This window comes from Bubalus kerabau, chromosome 11, assembly GCF_029407905.1.
Source record: "Bubalus kerabau isolate K-KA32 ecotype Philippines breed swamp buffalo chromosome 11, PCC_UOA_SB_1v2, whole genome shotgun sequence".
In the NCBI taxonomy this organism is placed as follows: domain Eukaryota; kingdom Metazoa; phylum Chordata; class Mammalia; order Artiodactyla; family Bovidae; genus Bubalus; species Bubalus kerabau.
This window is the reverse complement of record NC_073634.1, coordinates 88,347,940-88,364,863: the sequence shown is the minus strand read 5'-3', so window position 1 is coordinate 88,364,863 and position 16,924 is coordinate 88,347,940. Positions and strand designations below refer to the sequence as shown.

Genomic DNA, 16,924 nt, shown 5'->3' with positions numbered 1-16,924 from the left:
CTTACTCCTTGGAAGGAAAGTTATGACCAACCTAGACAGCATATTCAAAAGCAGAGACATTACTTTGCCAACAAAGGTCCGTCTAGTCAAGGCTATGGTTTTTCCTGTGGTCTTGTATGAATGTGAGAGTTGGACTGAGAAGAAGGCTGAGTGCCGAAGAATTGATGCTTTTGAACTGTGGTGTTGGAGAAGACTCTTGAGAGTCCCTTGGACTGCAAGGAGATCCAACCAGTCCATTCTGAAGGAGATCAGCCCTGGGATTTCTTTGGAAGGAATGATGCTGAAGCTGAAACTCCAGTACTTTGGCCACCTCATGCGAAGAGTTGACTCATTGGAAAAGACTCTGTTGCTGAGAGGGATTGGGGGCAGGAGGAGAAGGGGACGACCGAGGATGAGATGGCTGGATGGCATCACTTTCTCGATGGATGTGAGTCTGAGTGAACTCCGGGAGCTGGTGATGGACAGGGAGGCCTGGCGTGCTGAGATTCATGGAGTCGCAGAGAGTCAGACACGACTGAGCGACTGAACTGAACTGAACTGAAAGGAAATTAGTCCTGAATATTCATTGGAAGGACTGATGCTGAAGCTGAAAGTCCAGTGCTTTGGCCACTTGATGGGAAGAACTGACTGGCTAGAAAGGACCCTGATGCTGGGAAAGATTGAAGGTGGAAGGAGAATGGGATGACAGGATGAGATGGTTGGATGGCATCACCAACTCCATGAACATGAGTTTGAGCAAGCTCCAGGAGTTGGTGATGGACAGGGAAGCCTGGAAAGCTGCAGTCCATGGGGTCGCAGAGAGTTGAACATGACTGAGGGAATGAACTAATACTGAACATTTTTTAAAGATTTGTTTTGATGTGGACCATTTTTAAAATCTTTTTTGAATTTGTTACAATATTGCTTCTGTTTTATGTTTTAAGTTATTTTGCATGCAAGCCATGTGGGGTTTAACTCACCCTCCCAGGGATCAACATCATATGCCCTGCTTGGTACGGTGAAGTCTTAATCACTGTGCCCCCTTGGAAGTCCCGAAAAATTAACATTGTAAAGAGTATTCTGGAGAAAATGGAAGAATGTTATAGAAATGAAGAAGAAAGAGTGAATGTAGCAAACATAACCTGAAAAGTCAGGAAAGCTGAGACCCAGGGCGTGAGCCAGCACTCAGGAAGCTGGGAGAGAGGGCAAGAATGCCAGGTGGCAGGGACCACATATGGCACAAGCCCATCCCTGGAAAGTGGAGAACATGCTCAGATGATGGAAGGTGGTGTAACTTGTGGAAGTAGTGCTCTCAAAGGATGACCCATGAGTGACTTTGCAGAACCATCTGAATACTCCTAAAATTATGAATGCTTGATCCTCAGCTCTAACTAATGACTGAATCATGCTCTACGGTCGAATGATTGGAGAAATGGCTATTTTTCACTATTTCTTGAGTCTATGATGTTTGCAGTGTGACTTGGTAGCTTTTCCCATTAAACAGTGGGGTCTCTGTCTCCACTCTTCGATAGGCCTTGTGACCCATTTTGGTCAACAGAATGAGGTGGAGGTGTTTTCAAACTTATTCTGAGCCCAAGACTCCAGAAGAGTCTTCTGGAACGCTTCCACCACCCTACAAATGAGAGAAGGTGAGTCTGCTAGAGAACAAGAGACCATGTGGAAAAGAGCTCAGTTGTCCCTTTGGGGCCATTCTAGACCAGCCTATAGTAAGCCAGCTCCTTAACACATAAGCAAGCCCAGCCGAGACTTGCAGAGCTGCTTACCTGACCCACCTGGTGACAGATGTATAAGTTCAGAGGAGATAAGTGGCTTCAAATATTCATCATTTGAAAAATAGTAACTGATTATGTATTAAGCCACTGGACTTGGGGCAATTTGTTATTTAGCAAACCTAACTGATATAGGAACTAAAAATATGGACAAAGGCTTTTGAGAGTGAAATAGACAAAAGTGACACCCTGTAGGATTTTGTAGGGCATAACGATATGGCACTTTATCTTAAGGGTGATGTGAAGCTATAGAAAAATGTTGAGCATGGGCAGGACCCAATTAACATTGTGTTATACACACATGAACTTGGCTACTCTGTGGAGAATGGATAGCAGGGGAAGAGGTTTAGGATGGATCAAAGTAGACAATTTACTTTGTAGAAGTTTTTTCCTTTTTTTCCTTTTAAATATATACACTGAGATCTATGCCCTCTGCACTAAGTAATAGGGTTACAAGGAATCCTATTTGCTTCCAAGTCTAGAGGGAGAGATTTATTATGCAGTTTGACAAGTATGAGGGTAGGGCTACACTCAGGTGGTCATGGTAGCATGAAGAAGTAACACCTAGCCCAGCCGGGAGGGAAATGAAGGATTCAGTCAAATTAGCTGAGGATGCCAGGAATATGGGGACAATGTTGTTTCCTAGAAAGACGAAAGAGCCTAAGCAGAAGTTGATATGACCAATATGTAAAGGTAAGGAGGGAAGCAGAAGGAAGCATGATGAGATGGGAATGCAGGGGGAAGTCATAGACTCTTCCTTGTTACCTATTGAGGTTACAGATGAGGGCAAAAATCCAACTGAAGCTAAGTGATAGGGGTTTCAGAGTCCTGAGATATGCATGGACCAGTGGATAGAAGATTGGTTGAGAAGGGCAGGACCCCGCTATGGGATCCTTTGGGATAAGGTGTCACACGGCCAGCCTACCTGACACAGCCAAGGCAGAGCTGCTCATTACCTAGGAGACTGGTGGACAAGACAGTGGAGTCACCACTAGTCAGACAGCTTCCAACTGTCTTCTGGAAGCTGGCAGTCAGCGGAGGCTGGAAGGGAACATTTTTTGCTGAGGTTCCTCCCCCTCCTCCCCGGAGTGCTGGCATCCTGTGCTCCCAGCCTCCAGCTGTCTGTCTAGACAGAGCCCAGATTGGACCCGTGAGGTACCGAACACTGTGATCCAGGCCCACACATTCCTGGCCAACAGGAGGATGAGCACCGAGGACAGGATCCAGGCTAGAGGGGCTTGGGGGTCTCCTTGCCCTGGGAGCACCCTGGCACTTCCCACCCGCCATGGAGGTTTCTGCCCACTGTGTTGTCATGTCTGCAAACCCACCTGGGTTCTCAGGAGTCCTTCCTCTCCTGCTCCTGCTGCCCATGTCTCAGACACCAGGACAAACTCTATTTTGTCACGGAGTCACTGGTCCCTGGGAAAGTCTCAAAGCTTCTATTAAAAAAAAAAAAAAAAAGAAAACAGTCACTTAGTCGTGTCCAACTCTTTGCAACCCCGTAGACTATATGTAGCCCAGCAGGCTCCTCTGTTCATGGGATTTTCCAGGCAAGAATACTGGAGTGGACAGCCATTTCTTTCTCCAGGGGACATTCCTGACCTGAGGATTGAACCTGGGTCTCCTGCACTACAGGCAGATTCTTTACCATCTGAGCCACTAGGGATGCCCTGAAGCTTCTATCAGTAGCAATACTTTTCAAAGATTGAACGCTTACATGGACAAGAGTGGGACCCTGATGTTATCCTCTTATTAGTCTATCTACATCACACAGCAACTCTGTGAAGGACATTATAACTCTATTTTAAAGTGTTTATTAGGAAGGCAAAGCTTTAAGAAGTGAAGTAATTCATCCAGGATCACATAGCTACAGTTTTGATGGAGTCAGGATTAGTACTACTTACCTTGACGGGGTGGGGGGGGGCACATTTTATTTATTAAACTACCTTGCTTCTGCTGTCCAACCTCAGCAGTTGCAGATGAGGACAAAAGGACCAGTTTGCTGAGATGCTGGCTGAGTCTAGATCCCTCAATCTAGGCTCTGGAGTCTATTTCCTTCTCCCTCGGGGTGCCCACATGTTTTATTTGGTGCATTTCCCAGGGCACTACTCCAGGTACTCCTCATGAAGCCTGGACCACACGAAGCCCACTGGAGATACCAGAGAGGGTCTGCAGACTGCTGGGTCTGATGCTCTTAGCAGAGAGAGCTGGTGCACAGGCAGGCAGGAGGCTCTGATGGAGAGTGGTGTGAGGTATACACTGCCACATGGAAACCCTTCATCCAGCATTCACACTGGCAGGACTCTGGGGCAGTTAGGACCGTAGGGTTTATTGCAATTACCTGAGCCTGGCTTTTTTCTTTCTTTTCCACCTGCTACTCAAGTGATCTCTAGCTTAAGGGCTCAGAGACAAAAAGTCTGAAGGAAACTGACACCTCACCCCACTCCAAACACATACACAGTTCCTGATAACAAAGAGATTTTTTTTCCCCCCTCCACGTCAGAATAAACGGAGGCAAAGAGCCAGTTCCTAGTTCTTCCTAGACTGGGAGAGTTTCTTTCCTTTTTCTATAACTCTTGACCCTGCACCTTACCCTGGAAGTACTTGACTCACTTTAATGAGCTCACCTCTGTCACCTTCATCTTGTCCATGTCAATGGAGTTCTATGGAGTGAGAACTAGACCCTGTAGAAGACTCTTCTGTCTATTCTTCTGAGCACCTGCTATCCAGGGGCTCACCTGCCAGGGATCATGGACTCAAGGTGGAATCTGGGACATAATATGTTGGGCCAATGATCAATGAATGTGAGGCCCTTCTTTAAACATTAATGTGGCTTTTAAGAGCTGACAATAGAGTGTTAAATCCAGCTCAGCACTCATCTGAAGTTGGACACTCATGGAGCTGGCCCTGGGTGGAGCTGCAGACATGGAGCAGAGATGGAGAAGAGAGGAAAGGTGGGGCTGAAAGGACTTTACCTGAATATTACCATCTCTGTGCACAGAGCAGGGTGGTGACTCTTACCTTGCCAGTTGGGCATTAACTATCAGTAATATACAGAAACATGTTAGATGCCAGTTAGGAGAGGTTTCTTTTCCTAAGAAAGAATCTGATTCAAATCCCCGAGTCTGTAGAGGAGGAACATGAGGCCCTGAGAAGAAAAAGTAGATTATCTCCATTTATCCAGAAAACTCATTTGTGGTGGAGCGGGGGTGGGGAGACCAGGTCTCCTGGTTCTCAGTCTGGTGGCCTTTTCAATAAACCCTGGACCATTTCTTACTTCTTCAGCTGCCTTGGATGTTTCCGGCTTGACTGACGAGGTAGGGCCTTGGTGCTCATCTACAGATGGCTCGGAGGCTGAGTCAACCGTCTGTAAGTGTGGCCTCCACTTCCTGCCCAGCTGCTGGTCCCATGACTGGACTGCACTGAATGTTAGCCTTCATCACAGGATGCTTGAGGAGAGAGTGTATCTTTCTCAGATGACTTCTCATGTGGTTTGTGATGAAGTGGCTTTCTCTGTGTACAGTCACTTTGTGGTCACCACATGGCTGCTTTGGGCATGGACAAGCACTGGACCTGGTAGTAGTATTATTCAAAGGCTACACTGCAGACCAAGGTAGGGTCCTCTGGATCGCTTTCCATTGAAATACCACTGATCACGGCTATGTCAGTGCTTCACAGCAAAACACGCCCAGGTGTACGCTTTGGGGAACGATAAACCCCTGTCATATTAGACATCATCATTCAGATACCAGAGGAAGGGCAAGGCTAATATGATTTTATTGTAATTTTTCAGAAGACAACACTGGCTTAGAATGACCTTACTACCTGCCAGGTCACATTTGTATATGTGGTAGGCATGATGGCTTCTGAGAAAGGAGGGTAATCTTAGCTCTTTCCAATGGTTCCAATGGACTGTAATCTTGAGAGCAGTTATCACATCTGATTTAACTCTGTGGCTGCACAAAACAATCGTTAAATAAATTACTATTGAATGAACAAATGCATGAGTGAATCAATGACTCAATGAACAAATGAATGAGAAGCAAAAAAAAAAAAAAAGCCTCATTTATCAGTTAGAACTCCTTGGTTGCAAGCATCAGAAACCTACTCCAGCTGACGTAAGTGAAAAGAGCGTTTATTGGAAGGTTAAGGTGGAGCTCATAGGATGGAAGGGAAAATGAAAATCAGGCTGGAAATGCAAAAACTGGCCTCAGAACAGAACCTGCTGGACGGGCTTGCCCCTGTGGCTACCATGGCTGGAACACACAAACCTCAATGTCTTATCTTTGGGGTTCTCTCTTTTGGTTCTAGCATGGGCTTACCTCCTGGCTGGGCCAGACCTCTGATTTTATTCAGTTGTGAAGAAAAACTTCCCAAGTAAAAGCCAGATTTAACTGCCAAAAATGTGCAATAGATTTGGGGGAATCAAGAAACACAGATATCTGCTAGTTAGCATCTTTAGAAACTTTTTCATGTGCAGAGTCATGACTTGTTTTTGCTGCTAGGAGCTTTCATCAGTCAATGAACGCAGTGTAAATGTTCAAAATAGGGTTAATACCACAGGAATTAGTATATCCTCTTCAAACCCTTACTTCTATGAGTACAGATGCTTTCAGTAACTCCCTTCTAGGTACCAGGTCAGCTTTAACACCTGGCATTAGTGGCTAATTTCCGCAGTACTACTCACGAGTGAAGTTTAGGTGTTTTTATATTCTTGCATCTGTCTTATCTGGATTAGGGTAATATTTGTGAATGTACTAGATTTATTATCTAGTGTTCTATAAATGGAAATCAATATATCTTTTATATTCCCACTAAAAAACAGAGGACTTCATTTCCTCTATCAATTTAGAATAAAAAAATTATAAACAGTGAGTTCCACAAAGTCTGTTTAGCATAATCCTTAGCTCCCCATTCAGGCTCCTGGAGACTCTATTTCTGCTGTCCTGGTGTTTGCCTCCTACTTTTATTCTTCGTTGGTCTCCTGACTAGTATCTTGCCAGAGAGCAAACTTATTTAGATGCAATACCTTTTTTGGATATATCTCAGGACAAAACTTCACTGACAAGATATAAAAAGCACAGGAATTAGTAACGCCATCATTCATCACTCAGAAGGAAATGTGTATAAGGCCATAAAAGAGCTCAAGAATTTTCCTTTCATTTCTCAAATGACTTTGTTGAGATGTTTATATACTTCCCACATCCTAAAACTCATATTTTGCTAAGAAATAAATTCTCACCTAAAAATACCATGAGAAAGAATCACTGACTTTCTCATGCAGGTGAAATTCCAGTGTGCTTCTATTTCTGTGAGTTTGTCTAGACACATTTATGAAGGTCTTGATGGTGGGTCTAAGCTCTGGCCCTGGCTTGTGATGGGACCACCACACACTTAACTCTGTCTTAGTTTCTACATTTATAAATTGTGAGCCATAATACCTACCTTACTTTTCTGTCTTTACTTTTTGTTACTATTTTAAAAATTGTGGTAAAATACATACACACAAAATGTACCGCCGTAACCATTTAATGTGCACAGTTAGGTGCCATTAAAGACATTCACGCTGGTGTGCAGCCGTCAGCACCGTCCATCTCCAGAACTTTTTTCATCTGGTAGAACTGAAGCTCTGCACCCATTAAACCATAAATCTCCATTCCTTCTCTCCCAATTCGCTGGCAACTACCTTCTACTTTCTGTCTCTGTGAATGTGACTACACCAGGTACCTCTAGAAAGTGGAATTACACAGTGAAGAGAAACTAAAAAGCCTCTTGATGAAAGTGAAAGTGGAGAGCGAAAAAGTTGGCTTAAAGCTCAACATTCAGAAAACGAAGATCATGGCATCCGGTCCCACCACTTCATGGGAAATAGATGGGGAAACAGTGGGAACAGTGTCAGACTTTATTTTTCTGGGCTCCAAAATCACTACAGATGGTGACTGCAGCCATGAAATTAAAAGACGCTTACTCCTTGGAAGGAAAGTTATGATCAACCTAGACAGCATATTCAAAAGCAGAGACATTACTTTGCCAACAAAGGTTCGTCTAGTCAAGACTATGGTTTTTCCTGTGGTCATGTATGGATGTGAGAGTTGGACTGTGAAGAAGGCTGAGCGCCGAAGAATTGATGCTTTTGAACTGTGGCGTTGGAGAAGACTCTTGAGAGTCCCTTGGACTGCAAGGAGATCCAACCAGTCCATTCTGAAGGAGATCAGCCCTGGGATTTCTTTGGAAGGAATGATGCTGAAGCTGAAACTCCAGTACTTTGGCCACCTCATGCGAAGAGTTGACTCATTGGAAAAGACTCTGATGCTGAGAGGGATTGGGGGCAGGAGGAGAAGGGGACGACCGAGGATGAGATGGCTGGATGGCATCACTTTCTCGATGAACGTGAGTCTGAGTGAACTCCGGGAGTTGGTGAGGGACAGGGAGGCCTGGCGTGCTGCGATTCATGGGGTCGCAAAGAGTCGGACACGACTGAGCGACTGATCTGATCTGATCTGTCTTTTGTGACTCAATTATTTCATTGAGTGTAACATCTCAAGATTCGTCCTTGTTGTAGCATGTGCTAGAATTTCCTTTCTTCTTAAGGCCAACTAATACTCTATTTGGATGTATACATTCACATTTTTTATGTTTAACTAATTAATTTTTATTGCAGTGTACTTGCTTTGCTTTACAACGTTGTGTTAGCGTCTAGTGCATAGCCAAATGCATCAGCCGTGTGTACATATATTCCCTCCCTTTCAAATGTCCCTCCCATTTGGACCACCACAGAGGATTAAGTAGAGTTCCCTGTGCTCAACTATATGTTCCCATTAGTTGTCTATTTTATACACAGTATCAATAGTGTACATGTGTCACTCCCAAAATCCCAATTCCTCCCACCTATCCCTTCCCTCCATTTACATTTTAAGTAAGTAAATTTAGTCATCCATGTTGTTACTTGTTTTCTGGGTTTTATAGCTTTTCCTCTATAATATCCACTATTTCTGCATTCCTTTATGTTTGGTGAATTTCTCATAGTGACATAATTTGATTCCCTTCTCAGTTTTTTTTTGTTTATATTCTATACTTTCTTTGCAGTTACTATGGGGATTGTCTATAACCTATTAAAATGACAGCATTCTGTTTTAAATTGATGCCAACTTTAGTGGCACACAAAAGCTCTCTTCCTTACAGCCACACTCCCTTTCTGTTACTGAGGTCACAGTTACATTTTTATATATGATGTAGCCATGAACATAAATTTATAATTACTTTTTAAGCTTCTGTCTTTCAAATTCTGTGAAAGCACAGAAGCGGAGTGACAAACTTAAATGACAAAATTACTGTTTTTATTTTTGTTCATGTATCTACCTTCACCAGAGAGCTTTCCTATATATTTTTACATGTTTTTAAAAAAAATTAATATTAAGTAAAATTAAGTATGTAGTTAATATCAAGTACATAGAAAGTATCTAACAAAAGTGGTAACTTTTCAGTAAATACATTTGTCTGACTAATGTCAATGGAATGAATGATTGGATTTCTTTCTGCAAAGTGAGGCTTATGAGAGGCACAATAGATACAGTGAGTGGGATGTCTTTGACCACCTGATATAAATGTGGGCCAAATAGAAATCAAAGTCAGTCACAGAATGGGTAGGTCAGGGATGTACCTTGACTTTTCCCCCAGAAAGTTCTATGGCCCTGGATGCTAGGTTTTAGCTTATCATATCGGTAAGGTCACTGGGGTTAAGCTTTAATTTTAGAAGATGTGACTTTAAATAGTTTTCCTTTTCCTTTCACTGTTTCAGGAAGTCTCGCTCTGAGTCAATGCCAAATGGGTTTGGTTTTCATCTTGAATTTTCCCGTAAAAGGTGGTGGAGGAGATGATTCATAAATCCTGTCCTGACCTTATTTATCTCATGCTCTAGCTGCAGCAGGTAAGCTGTTGGACTTTGAAGCAGGGATTGTTACAGAGAAGCAAGTGTGGAAAGGAAAAAAGTGTGCACACTAAAGGGTTCAGGCAAAGGCATATTTCAAATTGCTCATGAACCTGTGTGGGCTGTATAAACAGACGAAATGAGAAATGAGGATATGCATTTAAAAAAGTCAGAGGGTATAACATTATTATTAAGGGTAATTGTGCACACAGTGTTTGGTGAAACCAGGGAAAGGTGTGATTGCACTTGTCTGATTCATCTACTGCTGGATTTACAAACACTGTAGGGGGCGAATGGAGAAAATACTTGCCAGCTACATAGAAAACAATGAGTTTTATAGTCATAGATTTTGTGCTTTTCTTGAGGAAATCTTTCTGTTCTTTTGTTCAATTGCTTATTGTGACATTAAATTGCAAAGAAAAATGGAGCTGATGTCGGAGACCTGAGTTCTAACCCTAGCTCGCACACTCAGTACACAGTCCTAGGAAAACAGGTTCATTTCCAGGCCAAATGTCTTCATCTGTATAGAGAGGTTGAGTTTTGGTATTAAAAAAATAATAATAATAAATGATGTATTATATTTACAAATACCCGAGATAGTGCCATGTACTATTGTTGTTTTTTAGTCGCTAAATCATGTTGACGCTTTGCGACCCCATGGACTGCAGCATGCCAAGCTTCCCTATCCTTCACAATCTCCTGGAGTTTGCTCAAACCCATGTCTATTGATACACAAGCGTTTAAGACATGTAGCTATTGCATAAATACTGTTTTTCTTCCCAAGTCACTCCAATTGCTTCCTCCCCTTTAAAGACACTTATTATGAATCTTTTATCTAGTTATAAAATTTCCACCAGTGTTCTGGAACAATCTTCAATCCAGAAAAAAAAGGCCATCCATGAATCTCTCTGATTCTGTGAGAGACAGTCACATACCTTGTATTTTACAAGAAATGTATTTTTTTTTTAATTCTAAAAAAAATTCTATTTTTAAATGTTTATATACATTTGGAAAGCGAGTTGACTTTAATCCACTTATCTGCACACAGTGCTAAGATTAGGTTGTCGGTTATATAAAAGTATTTGATTATTGTATTGAGAATATGGCATATTATGACAATCCTTGAATAGCTTAGGAAGAAAAAGCAATTATCATTGCTTTTTCTCCTTCTTCAATAATCACTTAAAACTGATGATTACGATAATTGACAAATCTAAATGTATGAAATGACACAAGCTCAATGCAACTTCATAAAATATGTAGGTCATGATTACTCTTTTATTAAGATACTGGAGCCTGTATATGACTTCTGTACAAATATCCATGATCCCTCTGCTGAAAACAAGAGGTTTTCAAGATCCATTGGAATTCATCTGATCCATTAGTATTTGATTTTAAGAGTTTAGAATGACAAGATAATTTCAAAGTCTCTACTACTTCTGATTGTATTTAGACTCCTTCAATTAGACTCAAAAATATCTTCTTCATTTTTCTTTATCACATGACTTCTGCCTCACAATTTACTGAGGAAAAGAGGCTCAATGAAAGCCATGGTGTCAGCAAGAAGTTGAATGCAATTACGTGATAACACCGCAATGCAAAAAGCAGCTGAACTCACTCTGCAAGTAATCAGAACTAGAAGACGCGACCTGCAAATTCTACCAGTTTCCTTTCACTAATGTATCAACTGTTTTAGTCACTGATTTCACACAGCCCTGAGTATTTTCCAGAGCTAAAACCACGAACATGCCACTAAAGACGGAAAGGATAAGGATAAGGATAGGAGGAGAGACGGAATGAGGGAAAAAGCATTAAACAAAATTTAAACTAGCTGCCTTATTTTAGGTGGAAACAAGATTTACTCAGTCATTGACAATATTATCTCCATTTAGGGTTCTCATACTTTGACAGTGGGCTATACTTAATCTTCATAATAAGCCTGTGATTGAGGAATCATTTATACAGAATAAGAAACCAAGTCTCAGAAGAGAAAAAGGGAGGGGGAAAAGCCTTTGCATAAAATCAGTCAAGCAGAACCTGGACTTAAACCCAGGCTTTTGGGTTCAACATTCTAGCCAAGTTACCTAGTTGATTAATGGGACTTCAGCCATGTGCTGGGGTCTATGGAAACTCGGGATGGAAAAATCACAGACTCTCAAAGACTTTACAGCAGGATGTAAAGATAAATGCAGAATGTTTAACTGGAGACCTAAGCTTCTGTTTGACTCCAAATGGATGCTTAATGCTCCAGGAGGAAAGCAAATTCTGCACCTGACGTGGTGCCATGTGTTCTGGTGATGCTGCTGTGAAGCAAGTCATGGCCATTTCTCAGAGTCAGAAACTGAAACCCGGAAATTTTATCTAAGTTGCTCCTGATTGTCTCAGACTAACCAAGTGGACAGATGAGGCCTAAGCATGGCAACATCCAAACTATCGATGCTGACTGCAAGCCACGTGATATCTCACCTCTCTGGGCTCTGAGTCCCTCACCTTGGATTAGATTTCAAACCTGATGGTTACACAAGGCCAAATATCACATACTCATACGCATGTATGAAAATAAATGAAATGTTAAATATTAACAAACTGACCTTGGATCCAATCCTTTTCCTCTGTGCCCTTAGGTTTCATCATTTATAAAATGGCCATCATCATGCTGACTCCACAGCATTTGGTGCTCGGGATCAATTCAGTGTTACATGCCTCGCACACATCTGGAAAACAGTGAAACTCGTTAGCGTTTCCTTCCTTTCTGAAACCTGTGCACGTGGGGCTGCACTTCTCTTATAAGAATCACCTTGAGCTAAGACCAGCATGCTCTAGAAAGACTGAACTGCATCACAGCAGAATGGACTTGAGCTCATTGCACTGCAGCTTCATGCTGCTCTAGGTGTATTGACACAATCCTTCAATAGTGGGGCTATTCATAAAACTATAGTGATAAGAAGACTGTGCACCATTTCAGCAGTATTTGAGAATCACAGTAACAGTATCAGGGAGGACAGATGCTATTATTATTTCTTTTTATAGATGGTCAAGACTCAAGGAAGCTATGTAATCTTTCCCAAGTCACAAGACATCAGTTCAGAACCCAGACCAGCATCCTCGGATGCCAAGTTCACCATTCCTGCCAGTTTACAACACAGCAGAGCACACACATCAAACCAGAAGAGACATGGGACCATTAAGAAAAACCAAGTGAGCAAGATTTTAACCTTTGAGAAATGATAAAGGAAAGGTTTTGTTACAGGGCAGATGTCACTGCCAAGCACAACAGAATGCTATTATTTTATCTCCAAAGCTGTGGAAGCTTCCTAGACAGCAAAGAGAAGCTGCTATTGCCTGGGAACAGATGTCTGCCTGGCCTCTGCCTTCTGGGGACATAAGTGTGCATCGAGGTCAGGGAGAGGACCCATTGTTAGCCGGAAGAACCATCGTTATTTCTGTTCAGAACGAAGTGAAAATGACATCTGTCAAGGCCATTAGTCTTTCAGATGTGGTTTGAATGAACAACACGTAATAAGGATAGGCTTATAAGGATAATAAGAAATCCCAAGTTACAGAATATAGGGTTTTAGAGCTTTGTGGGGCCTCAGAACCTCAGGATAGGACTTGTAACTAAAAGAAAAATAGCAGCTTCGAGTTCATGCTGTACCCTTTCATCCCCAAACCTCAGTTTCTGCAACTGTAAATGGATCTGTTATAAAGATGGATAAGCCCATGCATATAAAAGCACATTGAGAAACAGGAAGTGCTTAGCAAATATGGGATAGTTTTTAAATTTTTATTTCTTTGATGGGAAAATAAATGATCAAGACTTATCCAGCTGTTATTATGAAAGAGATAGACAGGAACTCAGTATTCTAGAGTTTGCTACTCATTCCAAGACACAATATTGCCACAACAATTTAACCACCACTGCCTGAGGTCCTGGGATGGGTACTGGCATGAAGAGAAAAATCAGGAAAGCCAGTGTCTCTTCTCACTGCTGGAAGGGCTGAGCTGGGACAGCTATCTCTATCTCTCACTCAGCTCCTGATACTTACCTGTAACTTATCACCTGTGACATCTACCTATCAGAGAGTCTGGCCTGAGTAGAAGTGCTATAAATGTAGAATAAGTGGTTCCTACATTCCAAAAGCTCCTACTCTAGTTAAAGACCAAATTCAAATAGGTGCTGTAGTAGAGAAAACTGTGCCTTAGAGAACCACAGAGAGAAAACTCACCCTGATCTGCAAAAAAAAAAAAAAAAAAAAAAGGCAGTGTTAATTGCACAGAGTGCAAACCACAGGAGTAGTGAAGGTGCTTATTAGAAGTTTAACAAAGGATCATGTAGCATGGAATTGGAATGTCTCCTATTGGGGACAGGAGAGACTGGGCTGTGCTCACAGCTGTGTCTGGTTGACACCAGGGCAGGGGCTGAACTCAGCCTTGAGATAAGCAAAGGGCACTGCTGGAAAGAGACGCACTGCCCAGCCTCATTTTTGTGCCACTCACAACTCCTTTGACTTCCTGGAACACACTGCTTCTGGTTTACTCCACTGCTCTTCGCTGTGTGTTACTTTCTCTATGTGGAATGACATTTCTCATCAGACACCACCCTTTCCCAGCACATACAACACTCACTCAAATTCATCCTTGAAACTGTACACACATGTTCCCTGTTTGGAGATACTGCTTCTTTGGCCCGAATATGTGTCTGCTGCTGCTGCTAAGTCACTTCAGTCATGTCTGACTCTGTGCGACCCCATAGACGGCAGCCCATCAGGCTCCATCATCCCTGGGATTCTCCAGGCAAGAACACTGGAGTGGGTTGCCATTTCCTTCTCCAATGCATGAAAAGGAAAAGTGAAAGTGAAGTCGCTCAGTCGTGTCCGACTCTTAGCGACCCCATGGACTGCAGCCTACCAGGCTCCTCCGTCCACAGGATTTTCCAGGCAAGAGTACTAGAGTGGGGTGCCATCGCCTTCTCTGGAATATGTGTCTACTGCTGTGTATATCCTGTAGAATCAAAACTGTTTCTTCAGATATTGGCTTTCCTTGATTTACCATGAAACCGGGGACAGTGCATTTCACTCCAGTACTGAGCGTAAAAGCCCAGGGCCTAACGCAGAATTGGTCCATAGTCATTGATTAGAAGAATGCAAAACAGAACTGATGGCTTGTTGCTTGAACTCTCACCTGCTGGTGATGGATGCATTAGGTGGACTGCAATGGACAAGCTGCCCAGGCTTAGTTATGAGGCCTTTATACAGGCTCTGAGTACAACTTAAAGATTTTAACTTAATTTTATCTAAATGAATAGTCCTGCCTCTTGTTCTCCAGTTCAATATAGAACAATGTTTTTTTACAGACAACTTAGAAGGGGATTTAGTGGTTATGGCTTTGGTGATTTCCCACCTGTTAATGGATAAACAACAGCAGTCCTAGTGTGTCCTGGGCTGTGGGCACTGAATGGTAATTCTCAGGTTGCAGCTTCTGGCAATGTATTTACTCAGCTGCTAGTGGACCCAGCAGCTGGGATCGGGCTCCCCAGCCAGCTATAAGAAAACTACCAGGGACTCATTTATTTACTATTAAACTGTAACCACTTGGCAGGGCATCTGGTCCCACTTTCCTAGTTATGGTTGGGTGCTCATGAGACATGGTGGTTAGGAGAGCAGCTGGAATATTTAAGATGTCAAATAGGAAAATCAGAAGTTTGAAAATCTCAGCACAGTTTTTTTTCGGGGGGTTGGGTGTAGAAAGGGACGTTAGGTAGAATTAGAACACATCTGGAGTATCTAAGATTCTCTAACTTGGACTTACCTGGAGCTTCTATCTGCCACAGCTATGTTTGCTTTTATAGAAAACGATTTCTTGATTCAGGGATGACAATGGGCAATCACAAGGGATTTTGTGGGTGACCAATGTATATAAAAATACCATATTTGAGTGAACAGAGAGGTTACCTAGTACAATGGGGGAAAAGGACTGATATGGGGTTTGACAAGTGTAGGTTTTCATCTTGATCTTTTCATTTAGTGCCATGACCTTGGGAAAAGTTTCTGAAATTCCATGCAGCTTAGTTTGATCATCTGTAAATTGGAGAGATAGGATCCATAGCAGGGAGTGGTAAGGGTGGGTCTGAGGCTAAGTAGCATCTTGTCTGACCTGGGGTCATTGACTAGGGAGACACAGGTAAACATGGCTGGAGTGGATTGATTCTGCCAGGAGCCACAATAACTGAAATATGTAAAAAAAAAAAAAAAAAAAAAAAAATCTCATCACACCTATATATCTGGTTAAAAGTTAATGTGTTTTCTGGACAGTTTAGCTGAATATACAGATTATTTCCCCTTTTTCTTGTCTATCCATTTTTGTAGTGCAGGCACATGATGTCCAACAATGTACAAGCAGGATGCATCAGGAAGACTGCCCTGGAAAGAAAACCCGACCAGTGGGAGAGTGCGTTAAAAGGTGAGAATTGATGGTGGCAAAAACAGGGAAAATGGCAGTGAGATGGAGAAGTTTTGATCAAAAGCAAGAGCAACCTTACTCTTTAGAAAATATTTTCTAGGTACTGGTAACTGTGTTGGGCTTTCCAGGTGGCTCTAGTGTTAAAGAAGCCCCCTGCCAATGTAGGAGACTTAAGAGACCTGGGTTCAATCCCTGGGTCAGGAAAATCCCCTGGAGGAGGAAATGGAAACCCACTCAGGTGTTCTTGCCTGGAGAACCCCATGGACAGAGGAGCCTGGCAGGCTACAGTCCCTGGGGTCACACAGAGTGGGACAAACAGGGGAAAGGACAGTGAGATGAAGACAATTCTGATCAATAGCAACAGCAAACTTACTCTTTAGAAAATAGTCTCTATGTACTGGGAACTGTGTTAAGTGCTTTTCATATGTACTTTAATTTGACCTTTAGAAGAAGTCCCTACTGAAGAAATGACCCTCCTTTATCAGATAAGGAATTTGAAATTTAAATTTCTTTTCTGATTATGCACAGGTGAAAACATGAGCTGAGATATGAACTCAGGTATGTCTGCCTCCAAAGTCCTAGGTCTTTAAATAGAAATCTGTGCTTGACCTGATATATTTATTTATTTATTTATTTATTTTTTCTTTTTAGAGTGTTTTTAATACAGTCAAGTAGCTGACAGTAACATACATTTTTATTGTTATAACATACATTTTTATTGTTACAATTATATAAGTGTACAAGAGATAGAATCTTGTCATGTGATTAT

At 42.1% G+C, this 16,924-nt stretch overlaps 1 long non-coding RNA gene across 1 annotated transcript; it reads left to right on the top strand.

Moving 5' to 3' along the window:
- The first annotated feature begins 9,399 nt into the window (after positions 1-9,399).
- Positions 9,400-16,697, top strand: LOC129622539 (uncharacterized). The gene is made up of 4 exons (XR_008700048.1): positions 9,400-9,490; positions 9,568-9,696; positions 16,062-16,155; positions 16,603-16,697. It is a non-coding gene; the product is annotated as an uncharacterized LOC129622539 (long non-coding RNA).
- The last annotated feature ends 227 nt before the right edge of the window (positions 16,698-16,924 follow it).